At 36.3% G+C, this 13164-nt stretch overlaps 1 protein-coding gene across 10 annotated transcripts in view; it reads left to right on the top strand.

Annotated features, from left to right (window-relative positions):
- NCOA6 (nuclear receptor coactivator 6) overlaps positions 1–13164 on the top strand; it is a 104141-nt gene that overhangs the window by 24951 nt on the left and 66026 nt on the right. The gene's annotated exons all lie outside the window — the stretch shown is intronic.

Genomic DNA, 13164 nt, shown 5'->3' with positions numbered 1-13164 from the left:
TCTTTGCAGATGTCCTGATACTATATATAACCCTGGGGCACCTAGCTGTTCACTCTGTAGAGCATGGGACTCATGCCCCATAGTGGGCATGGAGCCTACTTAAAAACAGACAAACAAAAACAACCCTAAAGACTCCACCAAAAAATTACTAGAGCTGATAAATGAGTTCAGTAAGGTTGCAGGATACAAAATTAATATACAGAAATCTATTGCATTTTTATACACAAATAATGAAGTAGCAGAAAGAGAAATTAAGAAAACAATCCCATTTACAGTTGTACCCAAAAAGAATAAAATACCTAGGAATAAACTTAACCAAGGAAGTGAAAGACATATTCTGAAAACTAGAAAACACTGATGAAAGAAATTGAAGATGACACAAACAAATGGAAAGATATTCCATGCTCATGGATTGAGACAACTAATATTAAAATGTCCATATTACCCAAAGCAATCTACAGATTTGATGCATCTCTAGCAAAACACCAACATTTTTCACAGAACTAGAACAAATAATCCTAAAACTTATATGGAACTACAAAAGACCCTGAATAGCCAAAGCAGTCTTGAAAAAGAAGAACAAAACTTGAGTTACCACAATCTAGATTTCAAGATACGCTATGAAACGGTAGTAATCAAAACAGTGTAGTACTGGCACAAAAGTGACACATAAAATAATACAACAGAATAGAGAGCCCAGAAATAAACCCACAATTATATGGTCAATCTAAGCAAAGGAGGCAAGAATATGCAATGGGAAAAAGTCTCTTCAACAAATGGTGGTGGGAACACTGGATAGCTATATGCAAAAGAATGAAACTGGACCACTTTCTTTCACTATACACAGAAATAAAATGGATTCAAGACCTAAATGTGAGACCTGAAACTATACAAATCCTAGAAGAGGGTACAGGCAGTAATTTCTCTGACATCAGCTGTGGCAATTTTTTTCTAGATATGTCTCCCGAGGCAAGGGAAACAAAAGCAAAAATAAACTAGGACTACATCAAAATAAAAAAGCTTCTGCACAACAAAGGAAACAATTAACAAAACAAAAAGACAGCCACTGAATAGGAGAAGATATTGCAAGCAACATATCTGATAAAAGGTTAGTATCCAAAATATATAAAGAATTAACAAAACAACACAAAAAACCCCCAAGTAATCGGGCAGAAGACATGAACAGACATTTCTGCAAAGAAGACATCCAGATGGCCAACAGACACATGAAAAGATGCTCAGCATCACTCATCATCAGGGAAATGCAAATCAAAACCACAATGAGATATCACCTCTCACCAGTCAGAATGGCTAAAATAAAAAACACAAGAAATAACAAGTATCAGCAAGGATGTGGAAAAAAAGGAACCCTCGTGCACTGTTGGTGGAAATGCAAACTGGTGCAGCCATCTCAAAAAATTAAAAATAGAATTAGCATATGATCCAGTAATTCCACTACTGGGTATTTACCAAAGAATATGAAAACATTAATTCTAAAAGATATGTGCACCCCTATGTTTATTGTAGCATTATTTACAATAGCCAGATTATGGAAGCAGCCCAGGTATCCATCAGTAGATGAATGGATAGGGACACCTGATTTGCACTGCCAGTTAAAGCCTCTGACCCTTGGTTTCGGCTCAGGTGGTGATCTCAGAGTCATGAGATTGAGCCCCGAGTTGGGCTCTGTGCTCCACATAGAGTCTTCTTAAGAATCTCATTCCCTCTCCCTGTTGCCCCTGCCCCTGGTGCACACTCTCTCTCTCTCAAATAAATCTTTTTATAAAAAGAAATAGATGATGGATAAAGAAGATGTGATCTGTATACACAACAGAATATTGCTCAGCCATAAAAAATGAAATCTTGCTATTTGCAACAATATGGATGGATCTAGAGGGTATAGTGCTAAGTGAAATAAGTCAGAGAAAAACAAATACTATATGATTTCACTCATACGGAATTTAAGAAACAAAACAAATGAACAAAGGAGAAAAGAGACAAAACAGACTCTTAAATATAGAGAACAAACTGGTAATTACAGGGGTGGGAGTGTGGGGGATGGATGGATGAAATAGGTGAAGGGGATTAAGAATACACTTATTTTGGGGTGTCTGGGTGGCTCAGTTGGTTAAGCGGCTGCCTTTGGCTCAGGTCATGATCCTGGAGTCCCAGGATCGAGTCCCGCATCGGGCTCCCTGCTCAGCGAGGAGTCTGCTTCTCCCTCTGACCCTCCCCCGTCTCATGCTCGCTCGCTCGCTCTCTCTCTCTCTCTCTCTCTCTCTCTCATTCTCTCTCTCAAGTAAATGGATAGAATCTTAAAAAAAAAAAAAGAATACACTTATTTTGATGAGCACTGAGTAATATGTAGAATTACTGAATCACTGTATTGTACACCTGAAACTAATATAACATTGTATGTTAATTATACTGAAATAAAAATAAAAGAATGATAAAATGTTAAACATAAGATAGGAAAAAATATATATCAAGAACTTGTATAACTCAATAATAAAGAGTCAAATAACCCAATTTTTAAAAATGGGCGAAGAATTTGAATAGGTATTTCTCCCAAACAAATTCTGCCAGTCATTTGACATGAAAATATGCTCAACACCATTTGGCACTGGGGAAATGTCAATCAAAATCACAGTGAGACACCACTTCATATGTAATAACAAGGGTTGGTGAGAATGCAGAGAAGTTGGAACCCTTGTACACTGCTAGTGGGAATGTAAAATGGTGTAACTGCTTTGTAAAAAAGTTTGGCAATTCCCCAAAAGGCATAGAACATACGACCCAGCAGTTTTACTCCTAGGTGTAAATATATATATATAAACCCAAGAGAAATGAAAGCATCCACACAAAAACTTGTATGCAGGGGCTCCCGGGTGGCTCAATTGTTTAAGCAGCAGCTTTTGGCCGGGTCATGATCCCAGGGTCCTGGAATCAAGCCCCACATCGGGCTCCCTGCTCACTGGGGAGTCTGCTTCTCCCTCTCCCTCTGCCTGCTGCTCCCCCTGCTTGGGCTCTCTCTCTGTCAAATAAATAAAATCTTAAAAAAACTTGTATACAGATATTCATAGCATTTTCATAATAGTGAAAAGTGGAAGCAACCCAAATGTCTATCAACTGATAAATGAATGAATGAATAAATCTGATATTTTTTGGTAAAGAGTATTGTTTGGTAATTTAAAAAAAATAACTGTTACTTGCTACACCACCTTGCAAATAGTATGCTAAGTGAAAGAAGCTGGTCACAAAAGACCAGTTATTATATGGTTTCTATTATATGAGATATCTAGAATAGACAAATGCACCTCGACCTAGTCTAAAACTCTACCCTTTAATTTAACCCATTAAATTAACAACAGAATTGTTCATAGTACTCAGATGAAGGTGATGACTAGTAATAGTTCATCTTTATTTCATACCTTATAGATCTTCCTTTTCAATAACTATTTTTTTAAAAAATAGCATTTATTCAAGCCATTTATTCAATAAATAAGCAGCATTGACTAAATAGAAAAATAATATGGAAAGAAAAAATCGATCACAATACCAAGTAATTGGTATAGTTAAATGTCAAGGATAAGGAGCATAGTATTTCCTTCCTTAATTAGGGGATTAGGGTAGTGTTAGGGTTATGAGTTAGGGATAGGGTTAGCGGGTTATGAGTTAGGGATAGGGTTAGCGTTAGCCCTCATGCAAAATGGCTATGAGGGAGTAGACATGGTAAGTAGCCAACCTCTGATGACTATATAACGAGTAGGGCTGGTCTTGCACCTTTATAGACACTTCCTGGATGTTGGGTATTAAAGGCCCAGAATTCACACTCTTCTTTTGTGCTCAGAGCTTATCCCATGGAGGCTATAAAGCTGAGTAGGAAAAACACATTTAACCCCGTGGTTAGAAAGGAATTGAAGGCTATTAAGTACCTGAACATTTGAAAGACTTTTGAAGTAGAATGGAGGGCAGTAAGAGGTAGCAGAATTCTGTCTGGACAATTATAAGTTTAATGTCTGATATAAAAAAAATAGCATTGGTGCTAATCATATTTATGACAATTTTTTAGACTTAGCCCTATGTTTAACTGATTTCATCCCTTCTCAAGGTCTTTGTTTTTGGTTAATTATTATTCAGATAATATTTTTATGAAAAGTACTAGATGAAAGTATCTTTATGTTAATTTCACATCGAATGACAGCTTGGTCAGGGAGAGGGCAGAATTATTAGGTTACATTATTTTCCACCCCTAATTCTTTACTATTTTGGCATTGTCTTCTGGTCTTTTGTACAAAGCAGAAATCTAAGGCCAGCCTGATTTCTGGTTCTCTGTGTATGACTTCTTTTTTTCTTTGTCGGTTGATTGTGGAGCATTTTCTTTATCCTTGAAATCTAAAAGTTTTACCAGAAAAAAATCTAGTTGTCACTATCTTTTCAGTACTTTTGCCTGTTTTTTTTAATTCAATTAGCCAACATATAGTACATCATTAGTTTCTGATGTAGTGTTCAATGGTTCATCAGTTGCCTAAGGTATTTTGTGAGCTTTTTTGAGCTAGAGATGCAGAACACTCTTTGACTCAGGAAAGTATTCATTTCCCTTTTAAAAACCTTTGATTATTGGGGCACCTGGCTGGCTCAGTGGGTAGAGCATGCGACTCTTGATCTCAGGGTTGTGAATTCAGGCCCCACGTTGGGCATGGCGCCTACTTAAAAAAAAAAACAAAAAACTTTGATTATGGTTTCTGTTCATTTGTTTCAGGGATAACAATTAGTTGAAATTTACTTCTCTTTTCTCTCATCGATCTTCTCTCATTGTTCCCATTACTTTGTCCTTTCCATCTCTATTATGGAAGTTTCTCAAATTTGCAATCCCCATACATCTGATTAAGTATTCTGCTCTTTACACTTCTAGGATTTGAAATCTGAGTTGACATATTTACTTTTTAAATGATTTTTCCTTTGCTTTTCCCCCCTCTCTTATTTCCACTTTTGTATCTCACCTACTTCTTTTCATTTCTGTCTGTGGACTTTGATCTTTCATGTCAATGTTTTATCAGATTTGTTGAGAATAATGTAGTTGATGTCTAAAATTTAACCTGTTCCTCCTTACATATTCACTTTCTGAATTACAAATGCAGAGTTTCTCTTATGTTGTAGAATGTCACCTCCCCTCAGTTATTCTTCCTTGAAAAAAGAGAGGGGTATATAGGTCTAGCATCTACCAAATAAACAGGATTAGATAGGTACCTCACTGCCTACTTGTTGGTATTATAAATCGTCCTTTCAGATGTTAAGCTCAAGGACTAATTGGTGCACATAGTTTTGGAATACTTTTTGTGTCTAACAGTCATTTTTGTGCCTCCTACTTGATTGAGGGGACAGGGCCAAGGGGGGACAGGGGGATCGCTTTCTGTGGCCTGGGTAATTTGACTTTGGAAAAGAGAATTTGTTTTTGATAATTTGAAGCCTAAGCTACAAATACCTGTGGTTCCTAAACGTAAGGCTCCTAGGACTTTTGCTTGCCCAAGTCTTCCTGCGTCTGTCTTCAGATTCCAGGATGCGTGTACTACTTTTGTGTATTATAGAACCTGAAGTAGAGAGGGGAGGCCATGTGCATGTAATAGTGCTGACTGTTCTAAGTGGGTCTGTCATAGTAGGGTGGTACATATCACCTCTGCCATTGCTGGCTCTGGAGAGAGCTGTTTTTTTTTTTTTTTAATTTTTAAGATATTTATTTGAGAGTAAGAGAGTGAGCACAGGGGGCGGGGAGGGACAGAGGGAGAGAATCCAAGCAGACTCTTTGCTGAGTGCAGAGCAGACTCGGTACTCAGTCTCATGAACCTGAGGATCAGGACCTGAGCCGAAACCAAGAATCAGTTGTTCAGCTGACTGTGCCATCCAGGTGCCTCTGGAGAAAGCTGTTTTAGAGCAGGTAGTTGGAGGAGGCGGAGCCACATGTGGGGGTTAGAAATCTGTTACCTTCCTGCCTAGCTCTTTTGTTGTATTTCAAGCCCCATTCCTGCCTTGGGTCAACTGGGTCAACAGTTCTTTGAGCTGTGCAGTCCTAATTTCCAGGGTTGTTAATAACTTTGACTCTCATTGTTTCCTTAAGTATAGCAATGAAAATACCAATGAAAAATTAGGGTGGAGGCAATGATAGAGATGAACCAGGTATTGTTAGGTAGCCTCCATTCTAACTTCCAGCTTGGATTTACTTTTTGAAAGGAGGAGGTTGAGAGAATAGTATGGAAAGCAGCCACTCGTGGAAGAAGAGTTAGAGATCTTGCACCAAATGATTTCCAGTTCCTCAGGGAAGTATGATTAACATTGAAGTCAAATAGACAAGGATTAAAGTAATCATAGTGTCCCTAGATCTGGAAAATGTTAGGCCATCATTTTCTAAATGACAACATGGAAGCTAAGAAGGGTTTAAGGGACTCCAAGGACATAGAAAAAAACCAAGATGGAATACAGGGTGGTATAGTTCACTTTTAGATTCATTTAGCCATATTTTATTTGATTTTCTGACATACCATTTGGTCTGTATTAAAAAACAAATTTAAGAAACAGTCAAATTTTATAATAAGCAAAAGAAGAAAAAGCTTTCTCCATCACTTTCTTGGAGCAAATTCGTAAGCCACATTCCCCACCTGACTCAGTTTCCTCATATAAGGTAAATTAAATAATGTATGAAAGGTGTGGTTCTAAACTTTCGCCTCATATTAGAATCACCTGGCTAGTGTTTAAATGCCCAAAGCTCAGGCCACAGTGCAGACCTAGTATGGCTCGAGCATTATTTTTTAAAGTTCCCCAAATAATTACAATGTGTAGCCAAAGTTGAGAGCTACTGAAGTTCTTTCAAGGTATTTGAAAGATCACTTGATCTCAGATATTCTGACTTCAGTCATTTTCGAGTAGTTGGGGCAGTTCTAATTAGTGAGTATTGGCCTGAAATAAAGTAGATCACTTGGTTCTGATATTTCTGCCAATTGTGCACTATGAGTAGGGTAGAGTCACCCTAGTAAGAAGAGAGTTTGGTATATGGTGGAAGAAACATTGAACTTGAGGTTGAAAGACCAGACCTCGCGGGGCTGGATCCCAGGACCTGGGATCATGACCTGAGCCAAAGTCAGATGCTTAACCAACTGAGCCACGCAGGCAGCTCCCAGGATTTATTTATGCCCACCTCCTCCCCAGTTTCTTAATACGAAAAATTTCAAACATACAGAAAATTTGAAAGAATAATACAGTGATGATAGTTTGCTATATTTGCATCATGTCTGTTTAGCTACCTATCTTTGCTGAATATTTTGAAAATTAGTTTCTACACAATCACAAATAACGTTACCAACCCAGCTGAGCCACCCAGGCGCCCCACACCCAAGAATGTTTTTAAAAATGCCCTAATATCTTCTGTTACTTCACATTCAGTTTTTCCCACTGTCTAAAAAACATTTTATGGCTGTTTTCTTCAAAGCAGGTCTAAGTAACATTCATGCATTGCATTTGGTGGTTCTATCTCTGAAGTCTTTTAATTGAGAACTGTATCTTCCCCCTATCTCTTCCTTTACGATTTTGGATTTTGAAGAGACCAGATCAGTTTTGTTGTAGCAAGTCCCACATTCTAGATCTGATTGGTTCTTCATGTAATGGAATACTTCTTCTTGGAATTGTTCTTGTTGCTCTTTCTCCTGAATTTCCTATAAAGGAAGAATTAGGTTTAAAGATGTGTTTAGACCTAGGTTAAGCATTTTGGGTAATAATACATTGTAGATGATGACTGGTACTTCAGGCATAAATAAAAGGTCTCACTCTAATTGTTACTGAATTGATCACCAGGTTAAGCTGGTGACTGTCATATCTTTCCATTGTAAAGGTACTTGATTTCCCTTTGCAATTAGGAAGTAATCTGTGGAATAATCCTTTAGCACCATGGGACTCTTCTCTTTCAGTTTTCACCAGATGATTTTTAGCACCCCTTGATCATCTTTGCCTGAATCACTTATTTCATTGGAGGTTGCACATGGTGATTTTAAAAATTCTTTCCTTCTGCATTTATTAACTAGCATTATCATGTAAAGGAGAGCTTTCCCTCTCCACCAAGGATGAACCCTTCTTAAAAGAAGTAAATTGCTTGCTTCATTCTTTTTCTTTATCAGTCTTCAGAGTAAGGAGTTGATGTCATAGTTACCCCTAATGGTGACTTCTTGAGCAATTTTTTTTTTACTCTCTGAGCTATTACTGTGTATTTATGGATTCTTATTTATTCATGATATTATAATGAATTTTAGTCATTATTCTTTTCAGTACTTAAATTGTCTCAGATTTGCTGGTAGAAACCCCTTAAAACTGGCTCCTAGGTCTTTGTGACATGCTCCCCATTGGTCTGAGTGCTTCCTTGCCTTCTGATACAACATGATTTTTAAAAATTTACCTTGAAGATACAATTTTTATTTTTTTATATTTTTTTCTAGCTTATTTTTTTAAAGATTTTATTCATTTGTCAGAGAGAGAGAGAGAGAGAGCACAAGCAGCGGGGGAGGGGTAGAGGGAGAAGCAGGCTCCCCGCTGAGCAAGGAGCCCGATGTGGGACTCAATCCCAGGACCCTCGGATCATGACCTGAGCTGAAGGCAGATGCTTAACTGACTGAGCCACCCAGGCATCCCTAGAGTTTTTTGTTTTAAAACTAACATATAAAAAATATTTTTCTCCTCTTTTCTCGCCAAAAGTAGAGTACTATAGTCAATGTTTTACTCCTTGTTTTTTCTTCTCTCAACAATATATCTTGGAGATGATTCTGTATCAGTGCATAGAGAGCATTCTTATTCTTGCTGCATTTCCTTTTTATTACATGTACTATAATTTAATCAGATGGACATTTGGGTAATTTCCTATCTTACTATTGCAAACAGTGCTTTAGTGAATAACCTTGTAATATATGTCATCTAGTGTGGGAACAGGTGTACCCTGTAGGATCAGATCACCAACCAGAAGCGAGATTGTTGGGTTAATGGTATATATAATTGTAATTTTGATAGATAATACCTAATTGCTGATGTTAGACTACCACTAGCAATGAATGAGAGTGTCTGTTTTCCCATAACCTTGCCAAAAGAGTGCATTATTAAATTTTTGGATTTTTTGCTAATCTGATGAGTGAAAAATTTTTTTCTTATGTATGAAGTTGAATATTTTTTCATATGTTTAAAGTTCATTTGTATTTCCTTTTCTGTGAATTTTTATCATACTCTGTGTCCATTTTTGGACACAATACTTTGTCCAAATTACTTTTTATTTTATATATCTATATATGCACACACACACATATGCACACACAAAAACACCTGTGTTTTTTTCTATAGTATGTTTATGTATGGGAGGTTTGTTCTTTCATCAATGATATGATTGCCAATATTTTTTCTTACTTTGTCATTTGTTGTTTGTTTTGGGGGGTTTTGTTTTGCTTTCCTTATGGTGTTTTTTGCTTTGCAGAATTCTTTGATTTCTATTCAAATTTATCAGTTTTTTAAATGTCTTTGGATTTTGAGTCATAGTTAGAAATCCTTACCAACTCCAAGGTTATAAAGATTTCTTCTGTATTTTCTTCTAATACTTGTATGGTTTCATTTGTTACATTGAAGTTTTGGGTTCATTTGGAGTTCTCTTGATATGAGGTATAGCTCTAATTTTATTTTTTCCCTAGATGGCTACCTACTCCCATTTAGTGAAAAATCAATTTTTTTCTACCTTTATGAGATACTAAAATTCCATATGCACTTTGTTTAGTTTGGGGGATTTTAGTCTTCCATTAGTTTCCCATTCTTTTATATGCCAGTACTACACAGTTTTAATTATTGAGGCATTATGTTTTGATATCTGCTAGGACTTATTCCTTTCACTACTCTTATTTTCAGAGGTTTTTTTTTTTTTTTTACTCGTTTCCATATGAACTTTAAAGTCAGCTTGTCCATTTTAAAAAATAACAGCATTTTTTATTGGGATTATGAAATTCTAAATTAGGGAGAATTGCTGTTTAGGAGTCTTTTTATCTAAGAATTTGGTATATCATTCCATTTGTTCAAGTCTTTTTTATATTTGGATCCTTCATTAGTGTTTTAAAAATTTCATCTTGTAGTTCTGCATTTTCTTTTTAGTTTATTCCTAAATATTTTATCTTTTTGTTGCTGTTATAAATTAGATTTTTCCCCACCTACTGGTGATCAATTGCATATGTTATAAAAACTATTGTTTTCTGTGTATTTTGTACCATGCCTAAAGTATTACTGAATTTTCTTATTTTTCTTGGTTAATTTTCTAAGATGTTCAAGAATACAAATACAAATATTATCTATTAATAGTGATAGTTTTACACTCTTCTTCCCAATTTTTTGCTATTATTAGTCTTGTTTTCATTTCACTGACTTTATACCTTTGGCACAGTGTTTAATAATACATGATGGATATCTGTCTTCTTCCCAACTTTTCCCCATTGAGCAAGCTGCTGACTTTAGGGCTAAAAAATATATTTTGCATGTTAAGGAAGTCCTTGTATAGTCCTATTTGATTTTTTTTTAAAGATTTATTTGTTTATTTTAGAGAGGGTGTGAGAGAGCCTGCATATGAGCTAGGGGAAGGGGCAGAGAGAGAGGGAGAAAGAATCCTCTAGCAGACTCCCTCCTGAGCATGGACCCAGACACAGGGCTCAGTCCCAAGACCCTGAGATCATGACCTGAGCCGAAATCAAGAGTTGGCCGCCCAGCCAACTGAGCCACCCAGGTGCCCCATTTGATTTTTTTTTTTTTTAATCAAGAAGTGTTGAATTCTGTCAAATGACTTTTAATATCTGTGGAGATGATCATATGCCTTTTTCTCTTAGTTTCCTCATAGTGATCCTTCCTTGCATTCCTAGACCAAACTCCACTTAATTATGATGCATTATTCTTCTTCTAATGTACTGTTGTAGTCTATTTAAAGTTTGATTTAGAATCTTGCATCAACATAAGAGAGATTGATCTATAGCTTTCTGCATGCAGTTTGTATCAGTTTTTTGTTTTTTAAAGATTTTATTTATTTGAGAGAGAGAGGGTGCATGAGCAGGAAGGAGAGGGAGAAGCAGGCTCCCTGTGAGCAGGGAACATGACGTGGGGCTCAATCCCCGGACCCCGGGATCACAACCTGAGCCAAAGGCAGACACTTAACCAACTGAGCCACCCAGGCGCCCCTGTATCAGCTTTTGATACTTATCTTATATTTGCTTCATAAAAATATTTAGGAAGTTTTCTTTCTTTTTATATGCTCTGGAATAGTTTCAGATCACTAGACTTATCTGCTCTTTAAAGAGTTAATGTTTCAATTAAATATGTGTGGTGCTTTTGGGGGGCATTATCATATTTACATAGATAAATGTGAGCAAAAGCTTGAAGAAAATAGTCTCTATGGTCCTTTTAATTTCCTTTGTTTCTGTGGCTACTTTCTTCTTTTTTTTTTTTAAGATTTTATTTATTTATTTGACAGAGAGAAACAGCGAGAGAGGGAACACAAGCAGGGGGAGTGGGAGAGGGAGAAGCAGGCTTCCCCGCTGAGCAGAGAGCCCGATGATGTGAGGCTTGATCACAGGACCCCGGGATTATGACCTGAGCTGAAGGCAGATGCCTAATGACTCAGCCACCCAGGCGCCCCTACTTATTTCTTATCTTACATATCTGGACTTGTCCCTTTTTACTTACTAGATTAGCTAGTGGTTTAACTATTTTATTATTTTCCCCCAATGTACCAATTTTTCAATTTATTTATTCTGCTGTTTTTCTATTTTCTAATTTCTACTTTTATCTGTGTTAATTCCTTCATTTTGATTTCTTTCAGTTCACCTTACTGGTTTTTCCCTGACTTTCTGAGTCAGATGTAGAGTCAGATTTCTTTCTTTCTTGTTTTTTCTTCCTTTTCCCTGATGTAGGTATTTATGGCTGTGAATTTTCTTCTTTACTGGTTCAGCTATATTCTTTAGGTTCTAATATATGTAATATTTTCCTTATTTTGGCATTTTCTAGAAATTTTGCAATATTGATTTCATTTTTAAACAAAGTCCAAGGGTTTTGTTGTTTTTTTAAGGTTTGAAAAGGCCTTCGTTTCTTGATTTTATTTTAAGTGTATAATTTCATTAAGTGCATTTTCATCACAATATTATCCCACTGTTACTTTTTGGATTTATCAAGGTTTTTTTAAAATTCTAGTATAGTTAACATACAGTGTTATATTTGTTTCAGGTGTACAGTGTAATGGTTCAGCAATTCCATATATTACTCAGTGCTCATCAAAATAAGTGTACTCTTAATCCCCTTCACTATAGAGATTTTCTTTATGGCCTTTCTTAAGGTCAGTTTTTGTTAATGTTCCATGGAGACTTAAAAAGATGGCTTTTTCTTAAAATAAAAATTAAGGCATAGTTTTTTCTCTAATTAATACCTAGTACATATATCCATCTAAAATTTTGAGATTATAAAATCAATAGTTGGCGATAATGAAAAACCATAACAGCCAAGTTGAAGATGTTGTAGACTGATATTATCTTAAGTGAGAATTTTTTCTGAAGCATGACAAAATTAGGCACTTTCCATGCAAAATTTCTACGTGTACCATAAAGAATACTTAGAAAAACTGAAAATTTGAAAAGTAAAATGTATAGATATTATACATAAAATCAGAAAGAAACCTAAATCTATACTTCATGCTTAAAGTTTAAAATGAATTTTGAAATTATGTTAGAACAAGTGGGTCTTATTTTTTTTTTAAGATTTTATTTATTTATTTGAGAAAGAGAGAATGAGAGACAGCATGAGAGGGAAGAGGGTCAGAGGGAGAAGCAGACTCCCTGCTGAGCAGGGAGCCCCATGCGGGACTCAGTCCTGGGACTCCAGGATCATGACCTGAGCCGAAGGCAGTCACTTAACCAACTGAGCCACCCAGGCGCCCAGAACAAGTGGGTCTTACTAAATACAAAGTATTTTGGTTTTGGCTCCAAGTATCTGCAAAACAGTGTGGCATGATGCTATCAATTTATTTTAATTTGACCCCAATAAAAATGGAGGTAAAGTGAGGAGGGCTCTAAGGCTTAGGGTCCCAGTTTCATAATTCTTAAGCTGGTATATGTCCCTGCGTTTTGC

This window comes from Eumetopias jubatus, unplaced genomic scaffold, assembly GCF_037043125.1.
Source record: "Eumetopias jubatus isolate StellerSeaLion01/CBP00866 unplaced genomic scaffold, mEumJub1_p1.0 scaffold_9, whole genome shotgun sequence".
Classification (NCBI taxonomy): domain Eukaryota; kingdom Metazoa; phylum Chordata; class Mammalia; order Carnivora; family Otariidae; genus Eumetopias; species Eumetopias jubatus.
Note: the sequence above shows the minus strand (reverse complement) of the source record. Positions and strands in the feature narration are given on the sequence as shown.